The sequence below is a fragment of the Canis aureus genome, chromosome 18, assembly GCF_053574225.1.
Source record: "Canis aureus isolate CA01 chromosome 18, VMU_Caureus_v.1.0, whole genome shotgun sequence".
In the NCBI taxonomy this organism is placed as follows: domain Eukaryota; kingdom Metazoa; phylum Chordata; class Mammalia; order Carnivora; family Canidae; genus Canis; species Canis aureus.
In genome coordinates, this window is record NC_135628.1 from 47,855,126 (window position 1) to 47,882,591 (window position 27,466).

Consider the following 27,466-nt stretch of genomic DNA (forward strand, 5'->3'; position numbering starts at 1 on the left):
TATGTCACCATTGTTATGGACAGAAATTAAGTTATTTATTATAAGAAGTTTTATTGTTGTTGCATTATAGAAATTGGCTCATATTTGCATATGTAGGTGCATGATTCTAGGAAATGTTTCCAGCAAATTTTTGCCTGTCCTGTTCTTTCTAAAGAGTTACTTCTCTAGCATCAGGTTTTACTTGGAATATAGGCCATTAAGATGTATCCTCATAAAGCAGTTTGTGACTGTGATGGATTTTACTTGGAAACCATTAAACTACAGAATGTAACTAATGATTGTAGTTGTCAGCACATGGACCCGATAGCTCTCATTTCTTCCTTAGTGCAACAAGGAAGAAATGTAAATTTAATTGTGAAATAGCAGATATTTTTCATGCGCTTTTTACTCTCTTACAGTATAAGGCAAAATATAGTGCTTTAATTTTTTATTTTTTTAAATTTTTTTATTTATTTATGATAGTCACACAGAGAGAGAGAGAGAGAGGCAGAGACACAGGCAGAGGGAAAAGCAGGCTCCATGCACCGGGAGCCCAACGTGGGATTTGATCCCGGGTCTCCAGGATCGCGCCCTGGGCCAAAGGCAGGCGCTAAACTGCTGCGCCACCCAGGGATCCCAATATAGTGCTTTAAAATAGAGAAAACATCTGTGTCAAAAATTAGCGTTAAATACAATACTGTTTTGGAATTTTTTTGAATCGCTTTTTGGTTTAGAAAACTAACCTTTGGTAATGCCCCAAAATAATCCCTGAATGAATCTCTTGGAGAGAGCCTTGATTTTTTTCGACTTTGTATTCTTGGTTTAAATAATGAAATTATTTTTTCATATTGTTTAAACATGAAAAAAAACCCTCTGAATAAAGAAAGTAAGTTCTTCTCTAGTGTAAAAAGCAGCAAACATATCCTCAGTGGGTTTTCCACAGATTAAGCCTGGCAGTAGTTCAAATACTAACGATATTAAAGCAGACAATTTGTTATGATGGATTCTTGTTCTGGGCCCACAGTCCACCTAATTGATGACCATGGCTCAATGAAATCTGATTCAATATTTTCCTGCATTCATGAAATCACAGCCCTTCCAGCTTCGTCTCTTTATCGTGTGCAGTGACTCCAGAAAAGGATCTTTTTCTTAGGATTTTCTCAGTGACTGTACTGATGGAATACAAAGAGCATATGGAAGCAGATATATGCGTAGGTCTTGATTTTATGTTTTGGTAGACTGGTTTACTTAAGCAGATACAACAGCCGAATATGTTTGTTGAAGGTTTTCCTTTGTACCAGCTGCTGCTTTTTCCTCTTTCCTAGGCTGGCCTGCCAGAAATGCACACCTTTACTCCTACACTATTTGACAAAAGTTTCCAATTGACATTTTTTTCAATGGATTAAAATCCATTTGAGACATGCAATATATGTTTAGCATGTATACTTAGGGATGGTGAGGGTTTTTGAAGAATTGTGCTCAAATTTCATTTTGTTTGAAATGGAATGTTTTTAATTTATTAAAATTATTTAATGGTAGAGGTTTAACGTTTTTAAATATTATTTACAGAATTGGCCCTAATTTACATCAGCTTAATAAAACGTACAGTCTACTTTAATTATTCAGAAGAAAAGTTTTACTTTTATTGCATTTTTTGAGGGGAAATGAATTGCTACAGAGCTAATGTTCAACTGGTTGTGTATGTACCAGACTAGGGTGGGATGGGCATTGACCAGGGAGTCAGGTGACCCAGGTATTGTCTTTGCTTCTTATTGGATACTTTTGACTGAATATGGAATTATTCTGTGTCCAGTATGGCCATACTTGGCAGAGTGATGTAGCTTTATAATTTCTAGAAACTAAGCATTCTACAAATAGTCAATAAGAAAGCTTGGCGAGTCTGGCCCATGCTACTTTTGTATCATATGGATGCATATTTGCATTTTTTACCAGCCGATGACTAGTTCTATAATTTCATCTAGTCCTCAAAGTCAATTGAGTTTAGACATTTAGCTTGAGATACTTAATATTCTTTGAGACAAGATTTTGGGGAGTTAGAAGGTATTAGCCTTTTATAATTCTGCTTTGGGTTATGGGATGATCTAGAATAAATAGGACTCAATCTTAGTAATAATTTATAAATGTGCATGTATGTATATGTATAAAAATATATATACTGGAGTATTACTCAGCCACAAATAAGAATAAAATCTTGCCATTTACAGCAATGTGATGGAGCTAGCAACTTAATGTTAAACCAAACAAGTCAATCATAGAAAGACAAACACTATATGATTTCACTTATATGTGGAATTTAAGAAATAAAACAAATGAGCAAAAGAGAAAAAAGAGCCAAACCAAGAAATGGATTCTTAACTATAGAGAACAAATTAATGGTTGCCAACCAGAGGGGAGTTGGGGAGGGAGATGGGGGAAATAGGGAATTGGGGATTAAAGAGTACACCTAACATGATGGAAAAAAAATTTAAGGACTTCAGAAATGCAATATAATCCCAATTTACATTTTGGTATAGGTCCTTTCAGTATTTTTATGTACCTCTACATGTATGAAAACACACCTGTGTACAAAAATAAACCTTTTTTAAAGAAAATTAAAGATCATATTTATACATTCTGGGTTTTTTTCTCATTAAACTTTGTTTTAATGGGTCTTAAATTCTGTGAGATTTTTGGTCAAGTTGTTTCCATTAGAAAGTACTCTTTTTAAAAACTAGTAACTTGAAACTGTCATCCACACACAAAACAAATGGTCCACAAAACATTCTCCTTTTCTTCTGAAGGTTTTACGATGCATTGTTAAAATTAACTAGTCTTTTTACTATTAAACTTATATGGCCAATTGAGATAAAGAGTTCTGAGACCATTCTTCCACCACTGTTTAAGGCTGAGGTGGCAGCTATTAGGCATAATATGCATTTAGTTTTCTTAGCTTCTGGGCAGACTTGGTGACCTTGCAGCTTCAGCTGCCTAATTGTCTGTTGCTTTGATGACACCCATAACAACTCCCTGTCACATGGCATAAACAGCAGGATGACCCAGAGAAGGGTGGTCAGGGAAACTCTCAAAACGTATGAGTTGTCAGGAACCATATCAACAATGGCAGCATCACAGGATTTGAAGGATTTGGGGCCATTTTCCAGCTTCTCCCCAGAGCGATGATCAATCTTCAGCAAACTTGCAGTATGATCTGTGTGACAATTCAGCACAGGTGCATATCCAGCATTGTTTGGTCTGGATCCTTTGAAATGATTACGTGAGCCATGAAGCCCCCTGTCTCCATTGGTGGGTCATTTTTGCTGTCACCAGCCACATCACCACGATGAACATCTTTGACAGATACATTCTTGACATTGAGGTCCACATTGTCCCCAGGAGGAGCCTCACTCAAGGCTTCATGGTGCATTTCATCAGAGTTTACTTCATTTGAAACATTGATTGGAGAAAAGGTGTCCACCATGCTGGGTTTGGAAACACCACTCTCCCCGTGGCCTTTGTGTTAGTACCACCAATTTTGTAAATGTCTTGGTGAGACAGACCTAAGAGCTTGTCAGTTGAAAGAATTGGTGGCTGGATGCAATCCACAGCCTCCAACAGCATGGTTCCACTGGCATTGCCATCTTTACAAGAAATGCTTCCTTGAAGCAAGGCATGTTAGCAGTTGGCTCCAGCATACTGTCACTGTTCCAACTAGAAATTGGTGCAAATGCTATGTATCGTGGTTGTGGCCAGTTTTCTTTTGTAGGTGCAGACTTCCTTAATGATTTTTTTTGTGTCTCTTCAGGCTCTAGGGTGGCTCAGTGGAATCCATTTTGTTAATACCAACAGTTAGTTATTCCACACCCAGAGTGTAAGCCAGAAAGACATGCTTATGAGTCTGTATATCCTTGGAGCCACGTGCTTCAAATTCATTAACACCAGCAGCAACAATCAGGATGGCGTAGTCAGCCTGAGATGTGCCCATAATCATGTTTTTGATAAGGTCTCTGTGTCCTCTGGTATCAGTGATGGTCACATCGTACTTTCTGGTTTTGATTTTCCACAACGTGGTATCAGTCATGGTAATCTGCTCACATTCAGTTCTGAGCTGATCTGAGACCCAGGCAGACTTCAGGGAGTGTTTTCCCACCTCAACAGCTACCTCTTCAAATTTTCCATCATTCTTTTCTTCCCACCACATTTGTATATCAGACAGCAAGTAGAGGCATACTTCTTGAATCTGCATGACCACTGATGACAATATTGATATGAGTCTTTTTTCCCATTCTGGCTTGGATTCAGTGATGGTTTTCATGACACCTGTGTTTGAGGGGCAAACCTGTTGTGAACAAGCTACATTCTGTTTTATGTCAGTACTTACCATCTAACTTTTTAAAAAATATTTTATTTATTTGAGAGAGAGAATGAGCAAGTAGGAGGGGCAGAAGGAGAGAGAGAGAGGGAGAGAGAGAGAGAAAAGCAGACCCTCCACTGACCAGGGAGCCCAACTAGGGGCTCAATTCCAGGACCCTGGGATCATGACCTGAGCTGAAGGCAGACACTAAACTGACTGAGCCAATATGTATCCCCACCATCTAACATTTTAAAATATTTTCTGATGTCTGTAAGTGTGCTGGCACATCATGATTTTCAATAAACAGTATTTGTTCTACCAATCTCTTGATAAAAATTTAGCTTTGGGCTTCTATTTAAAGCTACAATGAATAACTTTTAAGATAAAATATTGCTTAATTATTGTCTAGGATAAAATTCTAGGAATAGAAGTGTTTTGTCAAAGAGTATATGCTTTTAAGGCTTTTGACACACTGCCAAATTTCCCTCCAGAAATGTGCTGATTTACATTCCTCCCAGCAATATTTGAGTGTTTCCTCTTTGATTTGCTCATATTCTTTTATTCACAATCATTGTCATTTTAACAAAGAATATATCGATTTATATTGTATTTTTTGTATATTTTTTATTGGAGTTCGATTTGCCAACATATAGTATAACACTGAGTGCTCGTCTCATTAAGTGCCCCCTTCAGTGCCCATCACCCAGTTGTATTTTTTATTTCTATTCATATAAAATATTTCACCATATGTTGGTTGTTTTGTGAATGCCTGCTTCATGATCTTAGTGAATTTTGTTTTTTTCTTAATAACTAGAATTTAAAAATGTATAATGAAAATGTAAATCTTGACAATCTGTTTCCTAGTTATTTGTGTTCTCATTTTGTCTATGGTATTTAGTTAGTCACAGGGGACTTCGAAGTTTTTATGTAGTGAAATCTATCATTCTTTGCTTCTTTTGGTTTCTGCTTTTGGATATATGTTTTTCTAAGTTTTCCTTTTGTAGTTGGTATTGGTGCTTGATAGTGACCAAAATCTTATATTGTCTTGTGTAACTGTGGTTTAAAACTTACATGTTGTTCACAAATGCTGCTTGTCTTTCAGTATTTATTTGCTATACAAGAATTTTCTCCAGTGACAGACAAAATTGCAGTTAACTAAGAACTTGAACCATCAGCCTAGAATCTTCTGTGTTAAACTCTAGAGATAGACATAGATCATAGAAAACAAGGTCATAATGGGGGTTTATTCAGGGAACCCATTTCCATGGTATATGCTTGAGTCAAAAACACATTCAATTTATTTATTTTTCTATATTTTCTCTGTGTCCAGAGTCTAATAACTTGCATTGACTCCTGAGACAGTGAGATCCTCATTCATCAAAGAAAGATTGAATTTTGTTCATCATGCCCAATTTACATGTACAGGAAATTGGACTAGTTCTTTTTGGTGGAAATTGTGTTTACCCTTTGAAAATAATTTAACTGGAATACTGAATTTCTTAGGCATTCCAATTCATTTGTCTGTTTACATCTTAGGGAAACATTACATGAATCAATGCTAACCTAGGTAAGCGTCTAGCATTTTTTCTTGCATTAAAAATTGAAAGTGACTTTTCCAGTGGTATAAAATGGAACACTGTTTACTTTAGGCTGAGGATGTTAATGACAAGTCATTTAGTCTTTACTTGTTTTTGTATTTTATTTCTAAATGGTCTGAGTTTTTTTCTTTGTACAAAAAGAAACATGTTTATTATGAAGGAAATCGGGAGATAGAAGTAAGCCAAACATGCCAGGATGATCATTGTTGGCCTTTGTACAGATCCATTCAGATCCTTTTCATGACATATATAATCATTCATGCATTTTATAAAAATGCAGTTGTGTTATACTCATCAGATCATGAACATATTGCCATGTCATGGGTAGATGTATACAAATTGAAATAAATGTACTGAATGCTACCGTGTGGGTATATCAAAATATAATGCTGTGGTTCCCCATTGTCTATCATTTAGAATGTTTTCTACTTCTTGATATTACAAGTGTGTAATAAACATTATTGTAGTTATATCTTTGCAATATCTAGATATTTGCCTTTATATATTTCTTGAGGATGGATTCTCCAAAATGGAATGTTTCCAGTTTCCTAATCTTGTTTCCTTTCCTTTCCTTTCCTTTCCTTTCCTTTCCTTTCCTTTCCTTTCCTTTCCTTTCCTTTCCTTTCCTTTCCTTTCCTTTCCTTTCCTTTCCTTTCCTTTCCTTTCCTTTCCTTTCCTTTTTTTTTTTTAGAATTGTAATTGTCAGGAATGTGAAAAATATAGCTTGGGTACCTTTTCAAATTTATGACATGAAATCAAATAAAAATTCCTCTAAGTGTAAAGCATTGTTTATCTTTCTGTTTCTCTCTGGCAATTCATCTTCCACTCTAATTTATTTTCCTGATTATAGAAAATAAATGTGAATGGATCATTGTGATGGGAATTCTAGAAGATTTGCTTCCTATTTTTATTCTTTTTGGAACTATTGTGTGGGGGAGGTTGGGCGGTTGCTTTTTTGAAGGCAGGTTTTTGGAATGGAGGTATCTATTCTTGTGACCATGCCTGTTCTATCTATTTTGACATTTGGAAAAGTTCTTAGAGTTGGCATTACTATTTGCTGATGATTATTCACCTTGTTTTCAACCTCTGCCTTCTCCTTTTCCATGGACATCAAGGACCCACCTTGTGCAGTTGCTGAGCAAGGTTACAGAGATGGAGAGAAGATAGGTCCAGTGTCTCAGGATAGCCATGAAATCTGGTGTGGCACATACTTTAATAGGACCAATTCTTATGTAATTGAGTAAAGCAATTGGAACATTAACTGTAAGTTATGAGAGCAGCGCTCTGTTTTATATTTTGAGTTCCCTTCCTTGCAAGTCTTAAAACTTTGTGCCTGAGAACTTCATAATTTTATCAGTGCTGAATGGTCTGATTCTGCAAACAAAGATACAGATTGAGGCTAAAATATTCCAGGACACATAAATACCAAAATGCAGAACAGTTTCATTTTAAACAAAGGCTTTGAGAAATGGTGACTATCTCTCTACTTCTTGAAGGTTAAGAAAGAATTTTCTCCTTGTTTGCTTTCATTAGTTTAGATTTGTTTGTCTCAGGTTTCAGTTTCCACTGTGAATCACTGAGCACAGAAAAGGGCACACCACTAATTTAGGAAAGACCTGAGCCTGTGAAGGTAATCACACCTTCGGAGAGAGATTTGTTGCCTGGAGAGGAAGTGGCTGCTGTTATTTCCACTGCTTTAATTAAGAGACTGGCTAATGCAGACCTGTTGACTGATAAATAACCCACTTTAGGAAAACCTATTGTGTAAAGAATTCAAGCTGAAATCTGAAATGTGAGTATATTATCAGTAGAAAAAGATTTTTCTTTTTTGAAGGATTTGAAACAGGCCTTTAAAAACAGCATTGATATTTTTTATTAGTGAGGGATTAAATTGTTGAAAACCCTGTAGGCAGAGAGGAGCAAAGACCTGGGGTTAAAATTGGTGTCAGAAAACTTATAGGCAGGTCATTTATTTGTGTCCACTGACACAAATCGGATACACAGATACAGTATTGCCACTCTCAACTGATTTATTAGCCTATTTTTTTTTAAAAAAAGATTTTATTTATTCATGAGAGACTCAGAGAGAGAGGCAGAGACATAGGCAGAGGGAGAAGCAGGCTCCCCGCAGGGAGCCTAATGAAGGACTTGATCCCAGTACTCGGGATCATGACTTGAGCTGAACGCAAGCGCTCAACTGCTGAGCCACCCAGGCACCCCACCAATTTATCAGTCTTATGTGTGGTCCTAGATATTTTATTATTATTTTATTTTATTTTATTTTATTTATTTTTTATTTTTTGTGGTCCAAGATTTTGATAGAGAATGTTGATAAGGATTATTTTGATAAGAGATTAAAGCCAAAAAGGTATTTTTGTATATATTGTAAAAATACTTGCAAAAATATAAAGATAGACTTTGTAATAGACTAGAAGATTATTTCCTGGTAACAGAAATCTGTCATTCTATTAACATGCATGAATACTTTTATAGTATGGTGTTGATTTATAGTCATAGCAGTTACTTTTTTTTCCTGCTTTTTTTATAGCTTTATTGAAATATGATTTATATACAAAAAAGTATATGTATTTAATGTAGACAATTTGATGAGTTTGGACATAAGCATACATTTGTTGAATCACCACCGTAATTAAGGTAATGAATCATCTCCAAAAGTTTCCTTGCGTAGAAGTTACTTTCTGAAATGAATCAAAGAATGTACAGTTTATATGCAGTTTAGTTTTACTGTTTTCTCATGTAAATGTAATTCTGTATTGTAGGAACCAAGAGCTATCTAATTATATTCAGTGAGAAAAAAAGTTTGCTAATTTCTTATATTAAATGATTGCTTCATGTAAATCGGTATTTGGATTTTAAAATATACACCATGTTTGCTTCACTTCATAAAAAAAAAAAAGTTGCAGTTAATGTTTTTACCTCCATGTTACTTGTAAATCACATTATTGTGACCGTAGTTTTGAATAGAGCAGAAAATGTGTGATATTGGAGTGCTTGAAATTCTAGAAATAAAGCTGTGTTCAGCCATTATTTTTAGCTTCTTCTTCGAGCTATGTTTTAACCAAATCTAGTATTACCAAATAATTATTTGGAAATGTCATTTATTTAAGCATTGACACTTTTACCATATGTATTTAATTCTTGTTTTTGGTGATAATTTTGATCTGTAAAGTTGCCACAGAGACTGAATTAGCAAATACTGAACCTTTGCTCCCAGTGGAAATACAAGCTATTCTGGTTAAAACATTTTAATTAGCTGATCAAAGCATAACCTTGTGTTACTTATGTTGCCATCAAAAGACATCTTGTTTAATATACATTGTTAACTCATTAATATCGAAGTCATAAGCAAGGACACTATAACTCACACTTGAAGGAAGCTTATCTAATACATGTGTTTTCTCCATAAGTCACATCACAACCTTTAGCACTGTGCTTGGGGCCATTTTAAAAGGTGAAGTCATCCATATATAGCTAAAAAAGTGCAAAAACCTGGTGCCCAATATGCTGCCCAAAGGAAACTTGTGAGGGTGTGAGAGCTGAAGCAAGAAGGTAGAGCATCGTCTTGTTTGACCTCAGCTGGGAACACCCATGTTATGTTGGGTGACTCAATTTTTTTTGCCACTCTGGGCATGCCTGTGAATGATGGCAGGAGCACCACAAGTATTGACCTTGGGGTTACAAGTAAGTTTTAGTAAGTAGAAAAATTTGCAAAGACAGCCTCTGCAAAAAATAAGAATTAACTGTTTTCAGAAATACTTTGAAACAGTTCTAAAATGAAATAGAATTGAACATAATTCAAACTTATCTTGATGCTATAGGCTCATCATTATGAAGATGCTTATGAAGGGAATTCAGCATGAATTGAGGATCTGTCACTGCTGCTCCTACTGTGTCTGACCCCACACCAATGTCCCCAGTGGTCCACCACTGTCTTCTTTACCCCTCTTCCATCACCCCAACCCAGATGCTATTTCTCATAATGGCAGCTTTAGGTACCTAACCCCTTCTGGCCCTTTCTTCCTGCTCCTAATGTGCTGTCTCCTATAACCTAGGAGAAACCTGGAGATTTTAGGAGAAAGCAGAAGACCACACTTACTGAATGGTTAAGAATAGTTTTTAGATCTGAGTTAAACTCCAGATAAGATTGAGAGAGAACTATAGAGTGTTTGTGACCATTACTTCTCTTCTGACTCAGAGGCTTATGTTTTGTTAGCATGCTGCTTTTTACGATGTGCAGGATGATTCAGAATGGCAGAGTTTTTGCTATTAGGTCAGTGCTGACCACCACTCAAGCTTAGGTTAATTTAACATCTTGAGCTTTATTTCCTTTTGGGATTGTATATAAACTGTGATAGAAAGCAGACTTCTTTTGGCCATTTTTGCATACATTCCTACATATAGGTACATCATCTTCATTTTGTAAGGTTGGATGCTGATATCTGGAGACACAAGCTAAATATCTTAGAGTACTAGCAGAATTGAGGAAGTCTGCCAAATACTTTTGTGTTCTATGTTTGACAACACTGTTACCACATTTACAGAATTTTGTGTTTTACTTCTTTCTTTTTCAGGCCAGCTTTAAACTCTTTAATGGTGAGTTTTCTAGAGGATTTTTTAATCATTAAAAATTTTGGGTTTCAGTTTAGTGACCTACTCCCTGGTCTCTTCAGCAAAGGCAGGCTGTATGAAACTTGTTCCCTTCTGTGAACAATTGCAGATTTAGAGCTACCTCCTGCCAAAGGACCATTTCAGATATGACTCTTGTTATACATTGTTTATGCCAATTGGAATGTTCTTTTAATTCCTGCTTATCTAAGATTTAGGTACTATCATATTTTTGTTGCAGTGCAGTATCTGTCAGAGTATTATACATTGTTAATGCAAAAATGATGACTAGCTCAGGATAGAAAGACATGATGTAATCTCATAAAAACCTTATAACTGCATGTAAATCTATACTGTTGAATATTGTAGCCACTAGCCACAAGTGACTACTGACCACTTGAAATGTGTCTTGTCCAAACTGAGATGTTCTGTAAGTGCAGAACTCACACTGGATTTAGATGATTCAGGACAAATAAAAGAATCTAATTTTTCATTAATATTTTATATGCTTAAATATTTAGATGATAATACTAACTCAAGATATATTATTATAATTAATTTTACCTGTTTTCACTCTTTTAATGTGGCTACTAGAAAACTTAAAATTACATATGTGAGTCATATTTGTAGTTTATATTCTGTTTTTTTAAGGATATTATACAGCTGGTATCAGTGTTATGCTAGATATTTAAAATGTATAACCCTGTCACTTATTTCTTTTCTGATCTTTTCCTCCCCTCTTTTGAATACACCTGTTATGTTGTTCTATTGGGTAGAAGGTAAAAAATATAATACTCTTGTTCAATGATTAACTCCCTAGTGACCTACATTTCTCATCATAGGTGTGCGTATACACACACACACACACAGACACAGACACACACTTTTGTAAAAGTTCCCAAGATATAAAATTAGTAAAAGTTGAGTAATATAAGACAATTTACATATATATGTATGTTTACATGGTGAAGTTAAGCTATATATTTACATGATGAAGTTAAGCCAATTGGGAATTTAGAGAACTCACCAAAACTGAAAAAAATGTATTGAAAATTTACTATAAGGAGTTTTGGAATAAATATCAGGAATCCTTGCTCAAGAATGAGTTCTTTTGAAATTTGTTACTGTCAGTCAAAAGAACTGAATACTACTAGGATTAAGAATTTTAAAAAGCTGAATGCTATTTTCCAGTATATAGAGATGGATTTACTCCAGTATATGTTCTGCTTTCTATTATTTTGCTTAGTATAGCATAAAGGACAATTTTTATTTGCAAACTTGATTTGTGGCAATATTTTAATTACTAAATCCTTTATTATAAAAGCAACATTTTACTCATGTGAATTTGGACAATGCAAATATGTAGATAATAATTTTAATGTGCTTAAAATTTGAGTCTCAATTTGACAATTGAGTCTCTACTTTTAGGCAGCGGTGGAAATCAATCTCTAATATTTGCTGGTGAATTTCATATTTGATCTCATGTGATAGGTAAAAAAAAGTGTAATTAAAGAAAAGGCTCGGTGCAGCCACTCTGGGAAACTGTGTGGAGGTTCCTCAAAGAGTTAAAAATAGACCTGCCCTACGAACCAGCAGTTGCACTGCTGGGGATTTACCCCAAAGATACAGATGCAATGAAACGCCGGGACACCTGCACCCCGATGTTTCTAGCAGCAATGTCCACAATAGCCAAACTGTGGAAGGAGCCTCGGTGTCCATGGAAGGATGAATGGATAAAGAAGATGTGGCTTATGTATACAATGGAATATTACTCAGCCATTTGAAATGACAAATACCCACCATTTGCTTCGATGTGGATGGAACTGGAGGGTATTATGCTGAGTGAAATAAGTTAATCGGAGAAGGACAAACATTATATGTTCTCATTCATTTGGGGAATATAAATGATAGTGAAAGGGAATAGAGGGGAAGGGAGAAGAAATGGGTGGGAAATATCAGAAAGGGAGACAGAACATGGAAGCCTCCTAACTGGGAAACAAACTAGGGGTGGTGGAAGGGGAGGAGGAGCACTGGGGGTTATTCAATATGTTGGCAAATTGAACGCCAATAAAAAATAAATTTATTATTAAAAAAAAAGAAAAGGCTCATCCACTTTCTGACTATAGAGGGAAACAGTATACTCTGGCTCAGGAATAATCTTGATATTATGGTTTTTTTGTGTTTATCCTTAAAGAACTGTTTTGACTTTTTAAAAAAGACTTTATGTATTTATTCATGAGAGACACACAGAGAGAGAGGCAGAGACATAGGCAGAGGGAGAAGCAGGCTCCTTGTGGGGAGCCCCATGCAGGACTCGATCCCAGTACTCAGGATCATGACCTAAGCTGAAGGTAGGCGTTCAACTGCTGAACCACCAGGCTTCCTGAGCTGCTTTGACTTTGACCATTCTTCTGAACATTTTATAAAGGTGTCTTTTTTGGATTTCTGTGTTCCATGGGATTGGTTTTAGATTTTGTTATTTCTATTAGACAAAAAAAACGACTTGACACAAAATAATTGATAATTTTATTTCTTGTTCATTGCAACTGATCAGCTTAGATGCTTGTTTGCGCTGTTTTTTCTGTGTGCTGGGTCAGTGCTCTTTGAAATGCTACCAAGTTAGAATAGTTACCAAGTTAGAGGTCAGTCCTTATTTAACTGATGTTTTTATACTTTTTTGGCAAAGAGAGGAGAAACTTTAAAATTATGTTTTGCCAGTTTTCTTTCCTTAATAACTTGATTTTATTAGTGTTCCCTTTCCACCATTAACTGTCTCCTAAGCCTCAACCAGGAATATTTATTCTCTCATTTTGTTAGGAGGCCTGGGTAATTGCATCTGTTAAGTTAGAAAGTTTAGGTTTCTTCCTTCCATGAATAAAATGTTATGGTTATAGATGAGAAGATACTCTTGAAGATGAATGGTTTCTGAGTTCTTTTAGTCCTACTCATTGCTTTATGATGCTTAAGAGTAATACCCACTATTGAATGCATATTTAGGACCACTGCTAACCTATACTGTAATTATAAATTAAATTTATTTTAATTAAATTAAATTGAATTAAAAAAGAGGAGGAGGTGGGCAGCCCTGGTGGCTCAGCGGTTTAGCACCGCCTTCAGCCCAGGGCGTGATCCTGGAGACCCGGGATTGAGTCCCATGTCAGGCTCCCTGCATGGAGCCTGCTTCTGAACCCTCTGCCTGTGTCTCTGCCACTCTCTCTCTCTCTCTCTCTCTCTGTGTGTCTCTCATGAATAAATAAATAAAATCTTAAAAAGAGGAGGAGGTGCCTTCTGTGTGGGCAGAGCTTTCACTGTGTCCTGGTGACCTTCATCAGTGCAGTGAAGGGTGCATATTTTGGTTCCATTTATCTCCTCCTTCTCAGGATATGTTTATGGTGTTCAAACTGCACAGCCATGCAAGGATTCCCTAAGGAATACCTTACATATATTATCTAATTTAATCTAAAAGACATTTCATATCCACCCAAACATTAAGTCCAACTACTATTACTTATTTTACTGGAAACATTTCTTTTTATGAGCACTTAGAATTTTAATTTCCACAAATGAGGACATTGAAATTCTGACATGCCAAATGACTTGCACAGTGACTGGCTGACTAATGGCAGAGCTGGGGGTGCGGGGGGTAAAGGAGTGTCACTTCTTGATTGATGTTGCTCAAAGTCTGTGCTCTTATCTTCTATCACCCAATTTCAGTACTAGTTTTATGGCTAGAATTTAAGAGAAGTAAAGATAGACAAGTCATAAGCAAGGCTTGATGTGTTGGTTACCAGATGATAGAATGTAGTAAGATTTTTGAGAATCCATGAGTTTTCATGCTTTCTTGAGTTTGACAGCTTTGAAGATTTTTTTATGTAGTAGTTTATGTAGAATTTCCACTGGCTTTATATTTATAGACTGTAATGGTGCCCGTCTATGAGTGGTGTGGATAATACTATCTCTAGAGAAATAGTAAATACAGTTGTAGAGTGAGCCTCTTCTCTGTGCTACTCTGAGATTCATCTCTCCTGTCATTTCCTAAAAACAGAAGTTCTTAGTGAATTCATATTTTAAAAGTTCATATGGCCTTCAATAGAAATGTGACAGAAATGTTTAATAATATGTTGTTTAGCTTTTCCCAAACAAAAGTGAGAATATGGGTAGCCTGGCCCATACGGCCTATCACTTTAGTTCTGTGTTAAAATGAACACAGATGAAAGTTATAGATAGTGCTTCTGATATAGTTTGTTCCTACTCCCTACTTTGGAGCTTTATTTTGCTTCACTCATATCTGTAAAATCAGTTTATCCTTACTTGAATCCCAGTTTTAAAGATTTCCAGTTGCAAAGCTGACAGAATCCTTGGCAGAGGTGGAATATATCAAGCATCTTGATTTTAGTCTCTCCACACCACCCTCCCACTGTACTGGTTTATAAGAATGAAAACTACAGATCTTCCTCAACATAAGGAGGTATTACGTTCTGATAAACACCACAAATTTAAAATATTGTAAGTCACAAATGCCTTTAATACATCTAAGCTACCAAACATGATAGCTCAGCCCAGCTGAAGTTAAACATGCTCTGACCACTTATATAAGCCTGCAGCAAGATGCTCCAACACAAAGCCTATTTTATAATAAAGTGTTGAATATCTCATGTAATTTATTGAATACTGTAAAGAAAGTGAAAGAAAGAAGGGCAGTATGGGTACAAGATGGTTGTAAGTACATCAGTTGTTTGCCTTTGTGATCCCAAGGCTGACGGAGCTGGTGCTCACTGCTGTTGGCCAGCATCATAATAGAGTATTGTACTGTGTATTGCTAGAAGATGGTTTATATTGAATGCATATGGCTTTTGTGCCATTGTAAAGTTGAAAAATCCTAAGTTGAACCATCCTAAGATGGGGACCATCTGTAGCTGTTTAATGACTATGTCATTATTAAATATTAAATGCAAATTTTAGTGCAAAGTTTGACAACAGCTGCAGGTACAGATTTTGTTTCTGAATCTGGAAAAAAAAGTTTTGGAGAAATGAAGTACTTTGAATTTAGGCCTTTTCTTTTTAAATGATTTTACTTGGAAAGAACCTTCAAAGGTAGTGTTTATAAAAACAGTTTTATACACTGAGGTTTTAAAGGGTGTTCTTTTTAAAGCTTTCCTAGGTTTATTGGAGGAAAACCATAAGAGCTCATAAATCTGCACAAATACCTTCATTCTATTGTAGAGAGTATTAATAGGCTGATTTCAAGATAAATTTATAAAGCACTTTGTGAGCACACTTCATGCTTATTAGCTTGCTTGATAACCAGTGGTTATCTTGACCTTTCTTATGGCTGAGGGTGAGAAGACCAGAGACAAGTTTTAGGAACACCAATGGGCTTTTTCTGCCTTGTCTTGGTGCACATCTGTTTTCCTGGGCTGTTGGATTAGCCTCTGGCCTGACTTTATGCGTGGAACAAACATTTCTTTCCCATTCTTCCTTATCCCAAAGCACTCCCCTGACCAAAATTACATTCCTACACCTTTGACAATAAAAGCTCCTGTAAGCTCTGTCCTCAAACTTCTAGTCCTTTTCTCTTTCTTTTTCTTTCTTTCTTTTTTTTTTTTTTTAAATTTTTATTTATTTACGATAGTTACAGAGAGAGAGAGAGGCAGAGACACAGGCAGAGGGAGAAGCAGGCTCCATGCACCGGGAGCCCGATGTGGGATTCGATCCCGGGTCTCCAGGATCGCGCCCTGGGCCAAAGGCAGGCGCCAAACCGCTGCGCCACCCAGGGATCCCCTTTTTCTTTCTTTCTTTGTTTCTTTCTTTCTCTCTTTTCTTTTCTTTCTTTTCTTTTCTTTTCTTTTTTCTTCTTTTCCTCTTCCTTCCTTCTTTCCTTCATTTTGTTTTTTTTTTACTGCTCCTTTCATACCCTACTCCCAAGCCATACTGTCTCTCACAGTTCTTGTAGTAAGTACTACAATTTGCTCTTCAATAAGTCTCTCCATAATGTTCCTTCCATGTGGGACACCTTTCTGCTCTGTTCCCTACTTCTTTTCTGTTTGTTGGAATCTTGCCCATAGATTAAATCTCTCTTCCCTGTGTGAAGCTACGCTGGGATCTCCTGGGCAGAGGTCAGTGTTCTCTCTGCTTACCAGTACAAGTTAGAGTTGGACTGTCCTAATGATCCTGGTTTACTCTTGCATGCTGATTAGTTGAATTCATGTCTTATCTATCCTATGATGAAGATACATGCTTATATCGTAGAGGTCTCTTTTTTATCATCAAAGCTTAACAGAAATTGGAGATATATTTTTTGATCAAAGAATTCAGATATGTTCTCTTTCCTTCCAAGTATCCTAAATTCAGTGTACTACTACTTGTTATGGGTTGTTTGTTTTCCATTTACCAAATGGTAAATAGCTTCTTTATGTTTCTCTGATTACTTTTTCTTATTATCTTAAACTCACAGAAATGTTGCAAGAGTAGTACAAGAAACTCCTGCATAACTATAGCTATTATACAGATTCACTGTTTATATTTTGCTCTTAATTGCTTTATTCATTCTGTGTGTGTGTGTGTGTGTGTGTGTGTAAACCATTTGAGAGTAACTTGGAGTCATTGTGTTCCTTTCTAAGGAACAATATCATTTTTTGACGTAACCATAATATCATGTCAGAATCAGGATATATTAATAACTTTATTCCTATCTGTCTATAGTTCATATTCATATTTCATCAGTTCCAGTAATGACTCTCATGTCAATTTTTTCACTAGTCCAATACACAAAATAGGATCCCAAATTATAATTTGTTATATCTCTTTAGCTTTCTTCTATCTAGAGCAGCTCCTCAGTCTCATGCTTTTTTTATTTTCATATTTCTGAAGAGTATAGACCTGCTATTTTGTAGAATGTCCCTTATATTGGATTTGTAAGATATTTCTTCATGATTAAATTGAGATGATATGTTTTTGACCCATGACACATAGTATTATATCCTCACCAGTACATCGTATCAGGAGATATTTGTTCTGGTATTGATGATAACTTAGATTGTTTTGTTAAGTTGGCCAGGACCTTCCATTAAAAGAATACTGTTTTCCCTCTGTAAGCAATTAGTTGTTTATTGGCCATACACTTAGGCTTTAAGAATATCCTGGTCCCTATCAACCTTTTACCCACTGGTTTAGCAACCATTAATGGTTTTCTAACATCAATATTCCTTCTGTGCTTATTAGTTCACCTTCTATGGAGGAGAAGGCCTTTCCTTTCTTATTTATATCAATATGGATTGATGGATTCTTCATTTAGTCAGTAATTTTGAGTATTTATTTTAATACACAAATTGGCTCTGAGCCAGCCAATCAGACACCCTTCAAGCGAGCTGCTGTGTCACTGTTACCTGTTTCATTTAGTTTTGGAACATTTCCTTACTTCCTGGCATAGGATGTTCTAGGCTTGTTGTATACTTTTCTATTTAGTCCTTGAATTAGCCTTTTCTTCAGGGAGCTTTGATTCCTTTAATTTTTAAAAAATATTTATTTATTCATGGGAGAGAGAGGCAGAGATACAGGCAGAGAGAGAAACAGGCTCCATGCAGGAAGCCTGATGTGGGACTCAATCCCAGGACTCCAGTTTCATGCCCTGGGCCGAAGGCAAACACTTAACCACTGAGCCACTCAGGTGGCCCCCTGATTCCTGTAAAAGAGGATGGGCTTTAGAGATTGAGATCTGGGAGTCAATCCTGTTTGTTTTACTGGGTGTCATGTTTTCTAGATCTAATTAGTAGACAAAGCTAGTAAGTGTGTGCTTGTGTTTGTGTGTGAGTGTGTGTATAAAATTTATTTCTGTATCTCTTTGTATTAAAAGCTACCAGTTTATATTGGTGACTTCTATTTCAATCTAAAAACACAGGGTAGGGGGCAGCCTGGGTGGCTCAGCGGTTTAGCGCTGCCTTCAGCCCAGGTCCTGATCCTGGAGACCCGGGATCGAGTCCCATGTCGGGCTCCTTGCACGGAGCCTGCTTCTCCCTCTGCCTGTCTCTGCCTCTCTGTCTCTCTCTGTGTCTCTCATGGATAAATGAATAAAATCTTTAAAAAAATAAAAATAAAAACACAGGGAATGCTCATGTTTTCCTCCTTTCTATATTTGTAATTCCCTTTTCAACAGTGAGAAACATAGGTTCAGTTATACCCAGTTCATTTGCTCAAGTCTAGAATATATGGAAAGTAGTTTGAGAATTACCAGCCTCTACTCCTGTGAAAAGCAAACCTGCTAGGTAGAATTCAATATTTATTTACTTTTTTGAGGTACAGTATACACATAATCAAGTGTATAATTCTAAGTGTGCAATTTAAGTATGACACATGCGTGCATCAGTGTGACACATATCTGTATCAAGACAGAGGATATTTCTGTCACTCAAAAAACTCTCTTGTATTCCTTACCAGTTAATTGTCTTTCTATCCCTGCTGACAAGAGGCAATAACTTTTCTCTTTTAATCATAGTTTAGTTTTACCAGTTCTAGAACTTTATGTAAATGGAGTAATACAGTACATTTTATGTGTGCGTCTGGCTTCTTTCACTTATTATGTTTTTGAGATTCATCCACATTGTTTTATATATCAGTTCATTTTTTTAAATTGCTAAACAGCATTCCCTTTTGTAATTGAATCACTACTTATTTATCCATTCTTCTGTTGATGCACATTTAGGTTGGTTCTGGTTTTTTTATCTATTATGATAAAGCCAACTGGCTATGAACATTTTTGTATAGATCTTTGTGGCATATTGTTTTTATATTTTGGAGTAAAATCTTAGGAATAGAATGGCTGGATAGCGTAGGCGTTTACTTACCTGCATTAGAAACTGCCAAACACTTGTTCTAAAGTGGTTGTTCTGTTTTTCACTTCCATCTGCAGATAGGCGTGTTCCCATTGCTTTACATTCTTGTCAACATTCTGAGTTTTCACTCCACCTAATTGAAGCCATTCTAGTGTAGTAGTGTCTCACTATGATTTTAATTTGCATTGCCTTGGTGGCCAGTGATGAAAGCACATTTTTATGTGTTTTGGTCATTTGCATATGTATCTTTGTGAAGTTTCTGTTGAAGTCTTGTGCTGATTTTAAATTTGGTAGTTTTTATTATAGAGTTGTAGGAGCTCTTTATTCTGAATGTGAATTTTTTGCCAGAAGTATGTTTTCAGAGTATTCTTTCCAGTCTATGACTTGTCTAATCATTTTTCTTAATATTATCTTTTGTTGAGCCAGAATTTTAAATGTCAATAAAGTCTAATTTACCCTTTTTCTTTTTATACTTGTTGCATTCTCATTGTGCCCAAAGAAATCTTTACCCTTGTCATGAAGATATTTTTCTATTTTCTTCTACAAGTTTATGGTTTTGACTTTAAATTTAGGTCCATGATTTATCTTAAATTAATTGTTTTATACAGGTATGATACTGGGGGTTAAAGTTTATTTGTTTATCCATATGGATATTCTGTTTTTCCAGCACCATTTATCCCCTCATTGGATTCCTTTGGCACACTTTTGGAAAATGAGTTGCCCATGTCAGTGTGAGTTCTCTGAAAAACCTTCATTACGAACATGACTTTGATTTTTATTGAGCTGCTTTATATTTTAAGCAGCATTCATAAGTACTCTTACTCATCTTTTATCTGGGGGAATTCGTTGTGGTTTGACCACCTTTTTCATCAAATGTCAAGATAAGTTGGCGTGTGATTTGCTCTGGGGCAAAGTCTATCACTGGGGCCTCACACATGTACCATTAGCTTCTCTCAACATTGTCCTTTTGTTGATATAGTAAGCTTCCTGGGTAGTTTCTTTTCTCACCCTACTTAAAAAATCAGAGTTTAATAATGCAGTAAGTCAGTCTTTCATTTTTATTAAAGCATTTGTGCCACGATGCTTATAGTAAATAAATAAAGACAACTGCCATGCTTCTCTTTTTTCTTTTGTTTTTGTTTTCATCTATTCAGCATGTATGTATTGAGCTTCTATTATAAGCTGCCTCACTGTGAGCCCATAGAATGAATGGCACTTGGCTTTTTGTGATCACATTTCAGGAAACTTTGGTAACATCTGAGAGCACAGACAGGGCTAAAATTTGCCATAGTGGGTACCTGTGCTGAGCTCATAAAATATGCACACACATGTGTATGTGCATTCCCCCTACTTCTTGGAAGAAGTAGGAAATTACTTTGGAGATCTCATCACTAGTAGCTCAGGGCTATTGCAAAGAGGAATCCTAGCTTTCCTTCTCACTGCTTACTGTTTAGGATTCATTTTCCTTAGCTTCGTGATTTTCTCATGTAGTCTAATATTTATCCTTTGGTGGAAAACGTGTAAAATTGTCTCATTTGTGTGTGTGTGTGTGTCTGTCTGTCTTTAAACCTTTCACGCATAGCAGTTTCAGGGCTTCCTCTGCTATTAATGTGTCCTATGGCTTTATGTAAGAATGTGCTGCTGATAATTAGGCGTGCAGCTGATGATGTGCTTCAAGTAGCAATCAGCCTGTGACCTTGATAGCGTGTGTTAGAAAAAACTGTGTTGGGTGACTGTTGTTATCTCTCATCCACTGCAGCTGAGCAAGAATAATGGCTGATGACAGGGCCGGCTGGCTCAAGGCTCCAAGGAAGAGGTACTTTCTGCAGCATCATGTCTTACAGGGGCCTGTCAGAGATGCTTAGAGTGTGTAGTGGGAGCTCCACATGGCTGACAAGGCAGCAGCATTATGTTTGAAATGTGGACACGTATTGAATTTGTATTAGCTTCTTTTGTAAAGCAAAGTGCAAGTACATAATGAAATAAGTAACGTGTGTAGAAACATCGATTTTTGTTTCATGCTGGTGCACAGAGGCCAGGCCTGTTCTCTGCTCTGGTGTTCAGAGGGGGCTGATCTTGAGCCTGCAGCTATTTTGCATTCGTTTTAGCCAAAAGCACATTCTTCCTTTGTTGTCCCCACCCATCCGGGACAGAGGGGCATCTGTTGTCATATCCATTATTTATCTGTGAGAAACAGTTTTACTTAATTATTTTCTCTGCTGCTGGAGGCCTGGCTTGGCTCTCTCCCTTTTGAAAGGATAATAGGACTCAATGCACTTAATACGTTTTAATTAGTGAGCTCATGGCAAAGCCAGTGCCTCACACTTAGTTCTTTAGATGGCTTTGTAGATAAGAACTTCTACAGCAAAATGAGCCTGGGAGCTGCGTGCAGGCTTCCTTAGAGCCGTGTTCAACTCCCACGGCAGCTGAGTGCAGGGCACAGTTTCTCAACACCCCTAATCCTCTCTGACCCTGCCAAAGTGGCAGAAACCGCTTTGGGGGCAACTTCATGGGGCCTCTTTGTATTGGCCCTTGCCCGGCTTTGGAGGAAAACTAGCTCTTTCCTCCAGCATGGCACAGCTCGTGTTCTGAAAGGCGTATTTAATGCTTTATTTTCAGAGCTCCAGCTCTTTATTTAAAACAAGACATTTGAACCACGATGCACTTTCGAATTCTAAGTTTAGAATCTTTAATGAATTTTGAAGTTCTGGAGATTTATAAGCCGTAATATCAGGAATCCAGGACCCAAGGAGAGGAGCCCTTGGCTAAGGATGGTTTCACTTGGGCTCTGCAATATTAGTCTGTCTTTGCTTTTATAAAAATGCAAGGCGGGGCCTTCCTATGTCCCTTTTCTCCCTTAACTTTCTTTGAAAATAAACAGGTGATATTTCTCTCTTGTCATGTTAACATGGGATTTTAAAACTTTATACTTTGGGACACCTGGGTGGCTCAGTGGTTGAGCATCTGCCTTCAGCTCAGGGCATGATCCCGCGGTCCCCGGATCGAGTCCCACATCAGGCTCCCTGCATGGAGCCTGCTTCTCCCTCTGCCTATGCCTCTGCCTGCCTCTCTCTGTCTCTCATGAATAAATAAATGAAAATCTTTAAAAAAAAAAACTTTATAGTTTCCCAAATTCCTTCATTTCATAATGCAGGTGATATTATTTTCTTTTTTTTTTTTAATGATTTTATTTATTTTTGATTATGAAATGAAGGAATTTGGGAAACTATAAAGTTTTTTTTTTTAAAGATTTTCATTTATTTATTCATGAGAGAGAGAGGCAGGCAGAGGCACAGGCAGAGGGAGAAGCAGGCTCCATGCAGGGAGCCTGATGTGGGACTTGATCCCTGGATTCCAGGATGACGCCCTGGGCAGAAGGCGGTGCTAAACCCCTGAGCCACTGGGGGTGCCCTGGTATTATTTTCTTTTGAGGAGCATAAACCCAGCCTCTGAGAGGCTAGGTGATTGTCCCAACCATTACCACCTAGCTGGTACCTACTAGGGCTGGAGGTAAGAATGTGTCTCACTCCTGATATTAAGAGTATCACATGGTGGTGTATAATAACCCTGAGAGATCCCCTTCACAGTTCTTTGCTCTGGAAAGAGCTCATAATTGGGAGCATAAGGAGATGCATTCTATAGATTTTTAGATCAGAAAAATGCCCTGTGTTGGCAGTTTCCTGAAGTGGTACCTGCCAAGGCAGGGCAGATATATAGAACATTTGTGACTCCCCATTTATTCATGTATGTAACAGTAGAAAGCCTCTGGGGGAGATTAAGGTTGTGATAATAATTAATGCTTTCCCTCCCCTTGGAAGAGCCATTCATCATGTTTCCCTTTCCAAAACCAAGCTCCCAAAGCCAGAGAGAACATCTGGGCCAGTGAAGGAGTGTGGTTCACTTCTCACCTGGAGTTACTGTTGACTGACAACTCACAGAGGTGGCTTGGGTATACTGGAGTGAAGAAGTAGGAGAGGACCATTTAAGTATGAACAAGGTGAAAGCATCTATTCCCACAAGCCAGAGCTTCATAACATCCTCTGGGACTGGAGGGTATAGGGGATCTTTTGTTTCAGGGACCTCAGTGTTAAGGACACAGTAATTGGTTGAGTGGGAGGCGTTGTTGGGCTTCCCTGGGAGATAGACCTCGGCTACATGCCTCATGTACACACCTGATGAAAGAGCATTCTGCTTGTCATTGCTAGGCCTAGAGGAGATGCCACCTCCCCCACCCCTACTACCCGTTAGTATCTTGTGTGCCTTTGTGGAGGGAACACTGCCTACACTAAGAATACCTGGTTAGTAGAAAGCTTCAGTATTTAGCATTCATATAGGGAGAAGAGGCCATGCATATGGCAACAATTATTTGTCACTGGCCTCAGATGGGGAAGTAGCAGTGGCCAGCAAAATGGGGTGTGCTGCTGCTCGGCAGCCTCCACCCCCTGGGCTTCTTCTTGCTCTCCTGAATATAGCCAGTATACGGGCCCAGAGGAAGGTGAGCAGGCCACTCCTTCCCTATCTCAGCCAGAACCAGTAACTGACAGATGCCATCTGTGTTAGAAGGGATGGACACCCTGGCTTTGATCTGGATTGAACTAATTTTTAAAGTAGAAGTGACTGGGAATGTTATTGGATTGGACTGAGACATCTCCAGTTGGCATGTTAGTTTGACCTTTACCCAACTGGATGAGATCCTTGACTTTGGGGTTGGTAGGATTTGGTGAAAAAAAAAAAAAAAAAAAAAGCACAATGTTGAGACTCTTCAGCCAAATCTGACAGAACAGATCAGCTGTGACTTGCAGCCCTGGTGGATCACAGTTTACTCCATTAAGTTCAGATGTGCATAGAAAATAAAGCTGCTTCATTTTTCCTGATGGAATCTTCTCAATCTGTTTAACAACGTGTCTAGCTCTTCTGGGACTTGAGCTCAAACAAGTGAGCTTTAGACATGCCTGTCTCTCCACTTGCTTGCATACCCTCCTTTTTCCTCACAGTCATTTGGGATCCTGATTTGGTGTGCTTTCTTCTTCTCATTGGACCAGGTTTTCCTTTATGTCATTTCTTGGCAGAATGTTTTCCAGGAAGCCTAATTTATGTAGGAAAGCAATAAACAATCCACCATTATCCCTGTTACACATCTCATTTGATGCTACCCCAGTTCTGAACTACAGTATTTCTGTTTATAATTGAAGAATCTTTCATAGATGAAGCTCAGAGAGGTCAAGGAAATCTCCCAGGCTGCACATTTAGGAGGAGACAGAATTGAGACTGAAACCCCTCACCCCATTATGCTGCCCCCGAAGCTCCTCCCAGAACATGCAGTTGTTCTAGGTCAGCACTCTGCAGAGCACACTGCCAGAAATTCAGCAGTACAGCTGCTTCCTCATATGGGTCAGTGGATGATGTTTTGTTCCCTTGACTATCATAAATAAATAAAATCTTAAAAAAAAAAAAAAGAAAACATTGAAATAGTGGTGCTTTTCCTACATTTTTAATTAGCCAAGCTGAAGCTTGTGATGTAAACCCAATGTGTGAGGTTCATTTCCTATTGTATATTCTGTACAATACGTGGAATGTGGTTGGCACTTGCTTAGGTTAATAGCAAAGGCAGAGTAATGACAACAGCAGCAGCAAAATAAATGGCTGGCTCAGAACCTCCAGCAAGTCAGGGACATTGCAGGGCTGAGTCAGATGTGGAGTCTGGGCCAGTGAATGAATCCAGGCTGCTCTTCCCTCTACTCCTTCAGGCATCTCTGGAATGAATTATATTTACAGGATACCTTAATGTTCACTAGGAAAAGGATCCAGCAGCTTTCTCTTTCCTGGTTTAGAAAAATCACCCTTCAGTCTCTGCCTTGGAGGCAAGGAGGGGCTTTTCCTAAATGGCCCATCTGTGAAGCCTGCAATTACCTAGGAAGTGCCAGTTTCACCTCACAGCTTCCTTCACAAATGTCTCCCTTACTGTCTTTTTTTTTTTTTTTTAACATGTAGTTTTCAAAAGGAAAGCACAGCCTTTGTTGATGAGTATTAACCAGGACAGTTTCATACGGAGTGGTGTTGATGGCTTGTATGGATCCTTGTCAAATGTCATATTTCGCTTTCGACATCTCACGCACATTTTGCCTTGCATATGGACAGTAACGTGTTCTTTGTGAGGTGAAGTGGGCTCTTGTGGATGTGTCTTTCAGATTCAGGAAGCTCCATCTGGCACTGTTTTTATTCTTGCATCATCTTTGCGAAGTATTACTTTATACTTGAAATTGGTCTGATCTCAAAACAAATGAAATAATGAGAATCATCAAGTGCATGGATCTTTCCTATGAAAATGCAAAGAATTTTTCCTTTGTGTTTTAGGCCAGCACATTTTTCTTGACCACAGGAGATCACATGGAGGAATAGAAATCCGTTCATTGTAATCTAGATTTGGCCTTTTAAAATACAGGTGAAATACAGTGCTAAAACTGAACAGAGTGTTGCTGTCCTAGACAAAGCTTGTTATTGCTGTTTTCCCTGGGGAAGCTTGGTGCTTTAGTAGGTGTTGTTGATAAAGCTGGATATGCTGTCTCTTGAAGCTGCTGCATACTTCTGATGAACAGAGCAGAAAGGAGACCCAGAACACATGATTGTGGGAACTGACCTAATTTTTTCTTCAAGCTATAATTTCAAATCATTTATATTCTTTACTCTGCATTTTATATGCTCAATTGATTTTTGTGGTTGAATAATCAAGATGGTAATTGATAGAATATATCATTTACTAAAATTAGTCAAAAGTCACCCTAGAGAGTTTATTGGTGGGGTATACATTTTTCATTTTAACTATTTCCCTTCTAGGGAAGGGTTCTTTATTCCTGGAGTAGAACAAAGCATCTGATATAGTGATTAAAACAAATGGTTTCCAAAAAATAATAGAAAATCAAAATACTGAATACCCTGCGTAAATCAAATAGGATTACCTGCTTGCTGTTCTTAAGCAGTCACACTATGAAATGCCAAGGAATGGCGATAGTGCCGAAGTAGGGGCTTTGTCAGCTGTTTTTTCTTGTCTGAGATTGACTAGGTAATCTATTACACGTCTCTTCTCCCTCTCTCTTCCACCACTGAAAAATATGGATAATACCAGAAGAGAGGAAATGGAAATGAAACCAATTTAGTATTTTTGTTGTTGTTAACCTCACTAATACGTAAGTACACTTAAGAAAAAAAATGTTTTTTAAATCATGAAAGTTCCAAAACTTTTCTCTTAACCACCCCTCTCCTTTAACTGTCCCTCTCCTACATTTTTAGCTTGATGTTCCTATTGGTTATGAGCATTAATTATAGTTGTCTTAGGTTCTTGGAAAGAAATCAAGAAAGTATGGAATCCTAAAAAACATTTAGTAAAATAGATTGGTCTATATATTTACATTTGGTTTATGAAAAATTGATGACAATCGTCATATATTATAAATGTATAGTTTCTTTTAACCTGAATAGAAGCCTACAAGGTAGGCTAAATGAGTAACTCTCAATAGACATTTGGCTGTATCTGAAGACATTTTTGATTGTCATTACCTTGGGGGAGGCTTTCCTATTGGCATTTGGTAGGTAGAAGTCAGGCATGCTGTTAAAACCCTACAGTGCACAGGGCAGCCCCCCATGGCAAAGAATGATCTGGCCCAGAATGTCAGAAGTGCCATTGTTTGTAGACCCTGTACTAGATCCACAGGTAGGAGCCCTGGATTTGTATTCTAGCTCTGCTACTCAATAACCATCTGACTTTGGGGAAAATTGCTGGACTTCTGTGAGCCTCAATTTCTTCTCTGTAGAAATGCAGATAATGCTTCATCATCCACCATTTGTTTTAGTTTTTCAGTGCAGATCACTGTGAGCTAATGGGTGTTAAATGCTTTATAACTAAAGGAAGGCCATGTACAAATTGTGTGATAATTGAGTAAAAAAAAAAATTGGCTGTGTTTAACCAGAATACTTTCTTGATAAACTCAGAATTTTCTGAATAGTGATCCCTTCAAGGTTAAGACTTGTACTTATGTTTCTTTTATATCCTCAAGTAAAATGCCATGTGTATAAAAGGAACATCACAT

General features: G+C 37.4%; 1 protein-coding gene and 1 pseudogene across 3 annotated transcripts in view; one reads left to right on the plus strand and one right to left on the minus strand.

Moving 5' to 3' along the window:
- Nucleotides 1-27,466, plus strand: part of ELAPOR2 (endosome-lysosome associated apoptosis and autophagy regulator family member 2) — a 171,613-nt gene that overhangs the window by 22,508 nt on the left and 121,639 nt on the right. Inside the window, exon 1 of one of the 3 annotated variants that reach the window (XM_077857149.1) lies at nucleotides 7,574-7,720. The exons of 1 other annotated variant lie outside the window; for it this stretch is intronic. The gene's annotated coding sequence lies outside the window, so the exon portion shown is untranslated. Of the gene's footprint in view, nucleotides 1-7,573; nucleotides 7,721-27,466 lie in introns of those variants that run through there. One more of the 3 variants, XM_077857147.1, reaches the window with a different exon arrangement.
- LOC144289176 (elongation factor 1-alpha 1 pseudogene) lies at nucleotides 2,968-4,222 on the minus strand (annotated as a pseudogene).